We start from the raw sequence: 12,828 nt of genomic DNA on the forward strand, positions 1-12,828 counted from the left end.
AACTCTGTCACTTGGCTATGTCCCACGAAGAAGTACGAACATTTCAGTAGAAGACAGAAACGTCATTCTGTTGAGATCTGTGGACAGCTACGAGCAAATCTATAGATGCCTCAAGAGTGACTTGGTAATTAAATCCTAGTACGATTTCTCAGACAGAGACGATCGCTTCTCAGTCGAAAATGTCCAGTCTGTTGGCATGTGCCCTGCTGAAAATGTGTCGATCAGTTTCGAAAAAAAACAAGGATCTAAAACAGCTAAGGATTTCCGAAAACATTCTTTCGCTGCCCTAAAGCCATCGTGTGCAACCACCGTGTGATGATACTGACAACCACTCTGTTACAATACTGACAATGTGCGTCTGTTTTACTGTTACCCTCTTCTTCTTAAATTGCTCATACAATTGAACTATAATATATAACGCCAGTCAATACTTTATTAACATTTAATCAAAATACAGAGTAACCGGAAAATACTAAAAACATCAAACTGTGTACAATAAACGTATCTATATTTAAACCGGCATCAGGAATTAATAAAGATATGCCAGTTTGTTTGAATTGATAAAATATTTGAACAAAATTTAATCACAAGGCGTTAAAGTTATTTATCAAGGGTAATGCTCAGAGGTTTTGTTTTTTTACAGTTATTCCTGGTGGATGATATTCGAAGGAAAATGCTAAATTTCTAAAATGGACTGGTCCACCATTCACTTTGGCAGTACCGCTTAATATTCAAAGGGGTAGTCGACCGAATAGCGAACAACCATTATCAGACTGCAGGCTGATCATGGTCTACAGTGGTAACTTGTCGCCAGCAGGTTAAATGTTGAATGATCAGCTCGTGTATATTTACTGTTTTATTGTGAATTGCATTCATATCCGTAACCTTTTGGTTCGGTACATTCTGTTTGTTTTATAAATTGTTGTGGTTATATCGATTAATGTTCATATCGACGCACGTGATTAGGATGACTTAAGTGTTTACGAAAATGAGACATTAAAGAAATGATTGTTCCAAGTAGACATATGACTAATGGTTTCTCTAATTGCAATAGGCTTTGAAAGCGAACATCATGGATCCTGACCAGACTGCGCGGATGCGCAGGCTAGTCTGGATCCATGCTGGTCGCAAAGCCACTATGTTGGTTTTCTCATGGCGCGGCTCATATAGAGTTTTTCACAAATCTTGCAGAGACATATTTCTGCTGTTTCTTGATAATGTAAAATGATGAGCTTTATTGTTATTTGTTATATAAATTTAAAATCTGGTGTTTTACTTTACACAAACTAAGGTTAAGTTATTTTATTTCTAAATATTTCATTTGTAAACATGAGTAAATATGTGAAAGAAACAAACATTTTAAACGAGATCTTTGTTTTTCTTTATATTGAATCATGTAGAAATATTCTAGTTCCGATTTGTCGGTCGCAGATAAGAAAGTAAAATCCTGTTTAATCATTACAGCTTTCGCATTAGTCTGCAACATCGAGGAAACATCTATAAAATATTGTTATAACAGAAGCTTTATCTGGGATGTTTTATTTGGTTCGAGTAGATTTTGCCAGACCTTCGGTACACAAGCGCCGAGTATGTCCCGGTCTGGCAACATCTACGAGAGCTGAACACAATATCTCAGATATCAACCCACTGTTGTAATCACCCTCTTAACTATCTACCTCCATGTAGTAAATAGTATTTTGCATGAAAAAAAAAGAACAAATGCACACATAAACGCACGCACTCACTCACTGTCACGTTACAAATGATTATTTAAGTTTTGGAACTCTTTTATTTCGTAAGTATTTGAAATGTCAATTTTTTGTTTTCGCATGTTGAATGGCACCAATTCAGTAAGTGTTTTGTTACATGAATCAGAAATTAAGTTTCACAGTTTTACTTTTTGATTTTTTTACAATAGTCTAGTAAATGGTTTCTCTGATTGCAATAGGCTTTGAAAGCGAACAGCATGGATCCTGACCAGACTGCGCGGATGTGCAGGCTGGTCTGGATCCATGCTGGTCGCAAAAGCACTATGTTGGTTTTCCTATGGCGCGGCTCAAATATAGACCATTCATATGTTATATATAATGCATTTTAATTTTTAGGTAAGAACAGAACCGACTTTTGAAGTTTTTAGCTTTTCCAACATACCTTTTCATAGACATACTGTATGTCTGTATTGCAAATAGCATAAATTTGGCGTTGACATTGTTGTTTGTTCTTTCTGATTTTACATTACAATAAATAGATCCCTGTTCGTCTTTCTATAAATTATACATCTTTGAAAGATTCAGATCGCAAGCTTTCAAGCTAATGGTGTAATATCTTCAGAATATTGAACGAGAAACTATGGCACACTGGCAGTTTAAAAATAGCATTTTCTATAGATTTTTAACATAAAGTAACGACTGTTTAAAAACTGTTTTAAAAATGTTAAAGGGGCATACCTAGCTGTAACTGAATGCAATTAAATACCTTCAGGTTATATAGCAGCAATTCGGTCAAAAATGTGCTTCCGTGGTATAGTCGATAGAAGCTCCTAATAAATAAATCCTAATTTTTCAAATTTTCGCGCATTTGCGCGTAAACCGGGGCCAAATGGCCATTATTTCACTCGCGGAATGAATTTTACATAAAATAAGACACTTTTCATGCTAATATTCGCATGCTTTCGAGTTGTTTAGTTGAAAACGAAAGTAGGGTGTTTATTCGGTCCGCAAATAGGTCTACGACGGAGTGAAAATCTAGACACTGCATCAAAATTGTTCTGAAGTAGCTGAATTTTATATGAATCAAAGAACAATTTCTTTTATTGGTATATAGCCTATAAGTGGCAAATCAGGTATTTTTCTCAAAGTGGCGGCAGACAGAGCGGAATTTCATAAATTCTTTTTCTAATCACGTATAATGACATTTTGGCACAAAAGAGAGACTTATTTTTTCGGCGACGCCGTCTTAATTCGTTTTCGTTACCTATGCCACGTGACTTCAGTTTGCAAATCAAAGTACTTGATAACGCATTATAGATAATACTATAAACTTCTTTCCTTATTACAATTCGCCGACCATCATTTTTAATGATATTTCTTGTTTTTAATTATGACCAAATTTTCGCACATGGGGTGATAATTTCGCTTATTCTGGTGTAGATCAAATCCCGTATTTGTATGGTTTAGACATGAAATCACGATGGATTTGTTAAATCCGTGGCATTTTAGATGAAATAGTGTTTATTTTACCTTCTGTGCAGTAAAACATTAGCTGAACTCATGAAAAACACTCAAAAAAAATGCGAAAACTTGCACATAAGGTGACATTTTAGGCCAAAAAACGGACATGGGATGGCCTTGGAAAAAACGCGAATTTCTCGACTTTAACTTAGGATTTGTAAATGGAACTGCACAGACTGTCATTACTGAAGGTTTTCTGAGAAACAAATGCAAAAATTGCCGAAAAAATAAATAAAATAGTTCCCCTTATAGAAGCCATGTGTAAATGAATCACTGAATCAAAGAAACATCAAACATCACCAGTGTACTAAATAACACAACACATACGGCGCCGTGCAGCAAGCGAATTCGCTGTGAAAACCACGCTATTTTACTTCTTTCTTGATTATTTTACACGCACCCATATTTATTCATAAGACAATATCACCTCTCAAAATTTCAGCTAAACATTCTAGCAATAATAAGCGAAATTCACATTTTACTATTTATCAAGTTGTTGTTATAAAATTTAGGGCGGATGACGATTTATTATAACCAGACACTTTATAGGCGATTATTCGCCTAAAACGGAATAGTTCGATATATGTTCTTCTTGAAAAATGTAATAAGTTCTTCTTTTACGTATGTCTAGTCCATAATATGCGGTTGCAAAATTTTAATCTGCAAGATGTAAGGTATGCCTCTTTAATTTAAATAAAAAAGACATGTATCTAATATTTCTATTATCTGTATTCTCTTTGTGAATATTTGTGTTTTTTAAAGGGAAAGGAATGCCTGCCAATAAGTTAATTTTATATGAAAGCGATCTCCAAGCCTTTCATAACGCTTAAAGAATTTTTATAATCGGACCACTATTGGAAAAGTTATGACAGTTTGAAATATAAGAAAATGGCTGATCATGGAGGCAACCATTATAGTGTGTTTATGGACGTCATTTACACACTGCTGAATTCTTTATTTAGCAAATAAATTTTTAAAAGATTAATTTCATACGTTTTCTGAGTGTAAAATGTAAATCATGGTAATTTTTTTCATTACACCTGGAAAAAGTAGAGAAATTATTTTGTAGAAATAAGTAAATACAGTTCAGATATGCGTTTAGAATTTTAATAAATCCGCCATTTTGTTTCTGTTGCCATGGAAATAAAATGGTCATCATTTTGATAAAATATTTAAATGCTCATAACTTTCTCATTCTTAAACTGATTTTGAAAATTCTTTCACTTCTTTAAATGATTTTAAAAAATCCTATCAGATGGATTTAACATGAGAGCAACATTTTCTTTCCCTTTAATGAAACAGACACTGTATTTCTCATTGGAATCATTACAGTTAATTTTAATTAAGCCGGTGAAGGGTTGCCTGGTCAGTGTTTTTCAAGACACTTGGTGGGTTTAGTCAAAGCAACTCGTGACTTTCTAGTATATAATGTAACATTGATGCAAATGGTTTGAATGTTATACTGTTTCGTGGAAGTGACTTGAAATGTTATAGCGGAGTGGTTTAATGCACATCAAGTGCGGAATTTAACCTTTCTGTGCTGTCAGCGCTTTGATCTCTATATGTGCAATGTACATGCTTCTTTCTATACTGTCCTAAATTTCTACACTCTTTTTGTATATCCTTACTAAATACATCGGATATCATATGAAAATATGTGTGTATTAAGATCTATTACTGTGCTTGATAGATTGCCCTTTGCAATAAAGTTCGTAGTAAGTATCTTAGTTTAGCCACTTAATTAACATAGAAATGAAAACAATACGTAAATGTTTAAATGTTAAGCAACATTTACAAAGACTAAAATCAAAACGTGTTATACAATTATGGATACCGCTTTGGTCAATATTGATTTTTCTGTTAGAGATATCACATCATATTGTACAGTTTAATAGGCTATAACTGTTATAATAACTGTTACAATACAAGTTGTATAAACATATGATTCTTATTGATCAATTTACTAATTTTTAAGGAGTAGGCCATTTTGAAATATACAGATCTTATACAATATGACCGTTGGTGATTTTATTTCATGCCTGACATTACATTTAGCCGTTCACAAAAACGGAAATACGTTTTATTATATCCCTTTTTTACATTCCCGCAATGCAACGCGCGCCTTGCGAGATCACGCTATGTTACCTCCATTATTTAAGTTTCTTCTTTTCGGCGCTACAGTCAACATCGTAGCTAAATCACAATATGTTGCAGATCGCTCGCTGTATTTGTTGGTAAGTATGGACTAAGATAGCGAACAGTTAAAGGCCAGAGTACCTGCCGATGCGGAGAATGACGATAAATATGCGGAAAAACTTTCTAATTCGGACTCAGATTTTTCGACCACGCACTCGTAGTGCATTTACATACGGGGCAGCTCCCAAAAGCATTTGAAGTCTAAATCAAGATATAAGACTCTTGAAAATAAATTTAACCTCTTAGATGAAAAACTGGATCGGGTTTTGACCCAACTGGATGTGAATTCTGCCACGTCAAAAAGTCGGCTACACGTGTTATCAGAAAATAGTGACTCTAAAGGTCAAGATTCGAAGGAGGACGTTTTGTCCTTACATCCTAACAGTAAAATTTCTGATTCCGAAATTTCTGACTACAATGATGAGAATTTGAGCGGTGAAATAAAAAATGCCTCTTTGACATTTTCGGGGAAGATGCAAACGTGAAGTCTTAGCCTAAGCCACAAGGTTTAAAACTTGATGACTCCCAAAAGGAAGTTCTACAAGCTACAAGCAACTTACTGGTGTAAATTCTCCTAATCTTTTGACTGCTTTTTCTTGATATGTTCCCAACTGACGAGGCTAGAGAGATATTTTTGCAGGTTCTCCCACTTGACCCATTTCTGGGGAACTGCCTTATCAAAAGACATGGTAATGAAGCTGCCTTTCCTAAACACAAAGTCAAAGGCCTTTTTACTATATCCTGTAAATCTGTTGAGCGTATTGCCTATAAGAGTCAGCATGCTGCTCGTCTTGGAACTGTGATTCAAATGTACATACAGCAGAGTCTCTGGAATTTGTTGGAACTAGTACAGTCGGAGCAGTTTGACAAATCATCCGCAGAAAAATAGATAAGGATGTTTTTGCAATGTCAACAAAAGGGTTGAGACAACTCGGTAGAATCCAAAACCAGCTTCCACAGCAACCAGGGAATTTTCCTATTCCCAGAGTAACTCAGTCTAGTAGATACCAGAACAGACAGTCATCCTATTCGAAAGGAACCTCAAGAGACACTCCCCGCAGTAAACCTTCAACCTCAGGAAAAGGACATTGGAAAACTGGAAGACAGTGACTCGGTAAATATATTACTAAAGTTTCCAGAGATACCTGATGAGGGAAGACTTACACATTTCCAACCAGAATGGCAAGAAACAATGTAACGTAATTTTGTGAGTGGCGAAAATTGAAAAATATGAAATTTTATCATTGATCATAAAACAAAGGGAATATACGGGGAAGATAGGAGACCGTAAGAGATGAAAGGAGCTAAGTCCCCGGCCTTTTCGTAGTAAGAATTGTTTTGTAAGGATGTAATTTTGTAAGTGGCGAAATTAGAAAAATATGTAATTTTATCATAGATCATAAAACAAAGGGTATATACGGGGAAGATAGTGAGAAGTTAAGAGGTGAAAGGGGGTTAGTCCCCGGCCTTTTAACAGTAAGAATTGTTTAGCCAGTGGTGACATTTGAAAAATGTGAAATCATTGTCAAAAGCATAAAGGGAATATAAGGGAAGTGGGAGCTGGAAGGGCATTATTCCCCACTCTTCGCAGTAAGGTTGTTTTGTAAGAATGTAATTTTGAAAGTGAAATGTAAAAAAGATGGAATTAATTGATCTGTTATAGCCTGTTTATGAAGATTTAAAAAGATATTGCAACTCGTGAACATACTGAAAGAGATTTTAAGTAATTCTTACAATACATAGGTTCCTGGCAAACTGTACAGAAAATGGGCCATATATGTAAAAGGGGGTTACAAGCTAGAGTTCTTGCAGAAACCTCATTTTTAGAAATAAAAACAACAAACGTAGAACCCCAACATCGTCACATTTTCGAAACAGAAATTCAAGAACTTTAAGACAAAAATGCAATCAAACTTGTAACCCAGAATCTCAAAGCAGGTTTTTACAGTACTCTGTTTCTAGTACCCTAAAATAATAGAAGTATAAGACAAGTAATAAATCTAAAACCCCTCAACATACATCTAAAGAAACAGCATTTCAAAATGGATATTTTAAAAAATGTTCTAAATGTAGTCAAAGTAGGGGATTGGAGCATAAATCTAGATTTGTCCGATGCTTACTTTACTTTACTTCAAAGCACATCGCAAATTTCTCCGGTTTTGCTACCAGTCAAAATGAACCAGTTCAGTGCTCTATGATTCGATCCAATTACAGCACCACGAGTATTTTGCAAAATAATAGCTGTGGTAGCAGCCCATTTGAGGAAACAAAGCATTCGACTAGCAACCTACTTCGACGACTGGTTAGCACTAAATCAAACAAGACCAAATCTGCTAAAAGGACCTTCAGATTTTGCTTCATCTTCTAATTCGACTAGGTTTCATAATAAACAAAAAATCTTTTTCAGTTAAAACAATGGTTGGTATTTCCAGCTCCAGAAAGAATAAATGGAATAAAAGTAGCTATAAAGAAAATTTTACAAGGCCATACTACAGCTTGGGATTTTCTAGTTCTCTGAGGGAAATTAGCAATTTGTCTAGAATTAATATCCAATGCAAGGTTGTTCACGAGGCCAGTCCAACTTCATATGCCCCTCCAGAATGGAACTAACCTTCCAACTTCCTGCTTCTCCAGCCCTAGTAAAACATTTGAACTGATAGTTACAGGAAGCAAACATTCGGCGGGGTCGCTCTTTTCAACGAGTCTGTTACAGTACGATCATAACAACAGATGCCTCCTCGTCGTGGGGTTGGGGTGGTCATATGGACAACCTTACTGTGCAGGGCGTATGGTAAAATTTACAGAAATGCCAACATATCAATTGTTTGGAGATAGAAGCAGTGTACTTAACAGTAAAACATTTTCTGCCTCAGCTGAAAGGAAAGTATGTTTTGATAAGGTCAGACAACACGATAGTCATCCAGTATATCAACAAACAGGGCGAGACTAAGTCAGTCCAACTTTGTTGGCAGACTTTGAAACTGTGGTGTCTGGCCATGTCAATTCGGATCTGTCTGAAAGCAGCATTAGTGGTAGGTGCCACAATGCCATTGCAGATACCTTGAGTCGTCATTGCCTGAAGGAAACCGATTGGTCTCTGAACAAAACAGTTGTGAACAGCTTGTTTCACGTTGGGCTCGCCCATTAATAAAACTGTTTGCGACATTCAGCAACAAACAGACACCCTTGTTTTATTCATGGATTTCTCAACCTCAGGCCTTTGCAGTGGATACCCTGTCAGTTGTATGACCGAACATGTATGCCTATGCATTTTTGCCGAAACAATTGATACCCAAAGTTCTGAGTCACATGCTTCAGTTCAGTTGCACTCTGTTGTTAATAGCACCATACTGGCCGAGACAACAATGGTACCCCAGTCTGTTGCAACTACTCATAGCTTGCCTAGTACAATTACCAGTACATGTGATTTTTTAAAATGTTTATTCAGTTTATAGTGTCTGTTTATACATTGACGGTAAGTAGAACAATGTAGTGACAGTCAAGATTTTTGCAAGATATCGTGTTCAGGGAGAATCCAATTTGACTTTTCACAAAGGATGTTTAAGTTCTGGGTTATAATAAGTGAAACAGGATTGCGCGACGTTTATAGTGTTTCAGACAATAACCATAAGGTATATAAGGGTTTTTGCAGTGTTGTTATTCTTATACATAGATATGGCATAAACAGAAACAAATGATGAAGTAGTGATTGTACATAATTTGGTGTTTGAAAGAAGTAATGTGTTTCCATTAACAAAGGCCTTAAATGAATTTTTTTATGGTCATTTTTGTTTTTGTAAGTAATGTACATAATGCAAATGCAATCAATAAAGTATTTTGTATCCTGAAAATTTTACTAGTTAGGAAGCAGTATCCCGACAGGACCATTACCTCTTTAAAAGTTATAACCGCTTTATTCAGAAGAATTCATGCAATCCTTTGACTCGGGTCGTTTGAATGTTTGTTCTCCGTGTGTATGAAAAGTCAACTTTTCTTTAGATCGTACATGTACATTTTTACATTTGACGTACTAAATTAAAAGTAATATTCAGAGATTAACTGGCAACGTAATGATAAACTTGGGAAACTTGAAAAAGTGGTTGTTTGAAATAACTGTGCACATGCACAGTGTGAAAAGGGACAGATACTTGTTTAAAAGGGACAGTCATGTATTGTATTTTGAACAGACAAGACGTCAAGGTGTATACAGTATTTTGAATTCATCATGTAAAGACTGTGCCAAAAATGTACTTTCGAGACATCCAAAATGGATACAAGTACAAAAATTGCAGATATCAATCTGAGAGCAGTGCGGGGATAGCGTCTGGAGGGTGTTCTCCAATGAATGAATTGTTTGGAACAATTAATATACCATTTTTGAATAAATGCCAGTTCGTCAAAATTGCGAATGGAATAGGTAAATGGTGGGACAGTATCTTTAAAGAAGAAATAGCTTAAGTAGGACGGAAGAGAGAAGAATGGCCATCTAAAAATATGACTTCCATCTAGGTGTGCCGTACATATCTGTCATTTGTGATGTCGGTTGGAGCAATTGAGCTCACAAGCACATACAATGCAAGTGTTGGTGTGGTAGTTATATTTAGTGCACAAACAAAGAAATTATTATATTTGGGCGTTCAAAATAAGTACTGTTTTTTGCGACCATGGTAAACATGATCAAAAACATGTCTGCTATAAACACTGGACAGGAAGTAGTCCGACAATGGAGTCTGACATGATTATTGAAGGATTTATGGAAGCAGAAAATTTTCGCGGACTAAGGTATTTGAAAGTCATGGCTGATAGGGATAGTTCCATTACACCAGACCTGTAGAGGAAATTCCTGTTTGGGGATTGCATGCCCAGAAGTGTTCATGTGCCAGTTCAGAGAGACTAGCTGAGCAAACAATAAGGGTAAAGGAAGTTAAAAATAATCTGTACGAATAAAGTTAACAACAGCAATCAAATGCACCATCAAAAGAGGAGTATAAAAAAGATGTCAAAATACTTAAAAGATGTCAATACGGTTGATTTACCATATTTTTGGTTTTCATGACAATTGTTCATTTTTTTTAAAAAAGAAAAAAAAGTCAGGACGTATAAAATAAACAAAAGCAAATGTATCTTAAGAAATCGTGACTGTAAAAGCTGATGAACTGTAAGTTATATCTCTTTACAGATATATCTTGTAACGGCATAGCGACTGAATAAATATCTTGGTGTTACTTTAGATCAACGTATATTGTTTGGTTCTTCTTAAGAAAGCCATTGCTCGATTAAAGTTTCTTTATCGTAAGAAAGAGTTTCTTACACAATATACTAAAAAGATCCATTATCCAATGTTACTTTGATTATGCTTGTTCAGTATGATACAATGGCTTATCTCATTAACTTAGGGATTGAAAAAATAAGTTGCAAATTACTCAAAATAAAATGGTTAGATTTGTGTTTAATCTTGATTTTAGAACCCATATTGGTTATGAACATTTCAGTTATCTTAACTGGTTACCAGTTGAGAAAAGGGTTCATTATTTGATGTTGCGTCATGTTTTCAAGTTCAGAAACAACATAACCCCTGGGTATATGGATGAATATTTTGTATCCCAAGGTTCTGTGCATGAATACAAGACTAGGCTTAGAAACAAAGGAGGTTGTGGTCTTCCTAAGGTAAAAGGGTAGGGCTTAAGGTCATTTTGCTTTATAGGTTCAAACCTATGGAATGGGTTACTATCAGATATAACAAAAATAGAAAAGTTCAATCACTTTAAGGTAGCCTTCAAAAGTAACCTAATGAACAGTTTGCAGTTGATGTCTGTTGCATTTTTATTGAACTTTCTTTTTAAGTTTCATTGTTTGTTTGGGCTTAGGTATGTCTTATTATTTTTAATGATATCTTTATTTTAAGCATTTTATTCCATGGCATGCTTACAGTGCGATTTACAAGTGGTGACGCCCGCCCCCTTATCTCAGTAGGGAGAGCATTGGTCTACGGATCGCAGGGTCGCAAGTTCGATCCCCGGGCGGGGCGTATGTTCTCCGTGACGATTTGATAAAAGACATTGTGTCTGAATCATTCGTCCTCCACCTCTGGTGATTCATGTTGGGAAGTTGGCAGTTACTTGCAGAGAACAGGTCTGTACTGATACAGAATCCAGGAACACTGGTTAGGTTAACTGCTCGCCGTAACATGACTAAAATACTGTTGAAAAACGGCGTTAAACCCAAAACAGACAAACACACAAACAAGTGGTGACTTCTCAAAAACCTGGTATAACTGAATTAGTATTATTGTGATTAAGTATTTCTGTGAGATTTGTTTGTTAAATTTGTCCATTAGACTTTTGTTTCTACAAATTGTATTCAATTAGCTGGGATAATTACATTTCAAAGTTCACCTGTGATATGCAAGTTAATTGTGATGTTATCAAAGTTTTATTCAGTCGTTTGAGTGTCTCTCTATGTCATGCCGTCAATACTATAAGGACCTCAGTGGAAGTAAGCACTGGCGCTTTATTGTGTTATCCTTTGTATTGTTTAATTTGTTGTTTTTTTCTCAGCTGAAAGTTATATTCGTTCTGTTTTAGTAATGCCAAATTTTATTATATATGTTTGTAAACCATTGTACGTTTCCTGTGCCGAAATTAATCTATCTAAGATTATATACAGGAAATATTCACTGACATGTCAAGCTTCTGGTATATGAGAACAAATACTGAAACTGAAGATTCGAGATCTTCAATGATCCAAATGCAGATAAAAGATACAAGACGTAACTGTATTACTGAATAGACTTGCTGAAAAAAGTTCAAGACTAATAGGCAATCATACCAAAAACTTTTCTGAAGGCTGAATCAGTATCAGGTCAAAGTTTGGTGGAGGCAAAATTTTAAATAGGTACAACTTAGGCTAATTGAACACTAGATGTATTGGTGGTGCACTTCGCAAGAATCTATGACCTGCCTTGTCACCAATAGCCTGCTAAAAAGTCACATATGAAGAGACTGTGAAATACGTTTGAGAAACCTTTCAAAGAAAGTAAAAACATGTAATACATTCTTTAAAATCACAGGAACAAGAAAAATCTAAACTCGAAAGAAGGAAGCGAAAATAAAAGAGTATGACACAAGCCAATAAAAAGCTTCGTTATGTTAGGTAATGGTCCAAGAGTGTTAAGAGATATGAAAGATATATATATATATATATATATATATATATATATATATATATATATATATATATATAAACAAGATAGATAATGTTCGTTTGATGTTTTGAAAAAATTACTTGAAAATACATCAGACTACAAAATTTATAAAAGAAAAAAGAACAATTAAGTACTACCTGTACAAATTTCAAAGTCAAATTAGTGGTTTCACTCAGGAACCATACACATTAACATGGT

This window comes from Mercenaria mercenaria, chromosome 1, assembly GCF_021730395.1.
Source record: "Mercenaria mercenaria strain notata chromosome 1, MADL_Memer_1, whole genome shotgun sequence".
NCBI classification, from domain to species: Eukaryota; Metazoa; Mollusca; class Bivalvia; order Venerida; family Veneridae; genus Mercenaria; species Mercenaria mercenaria.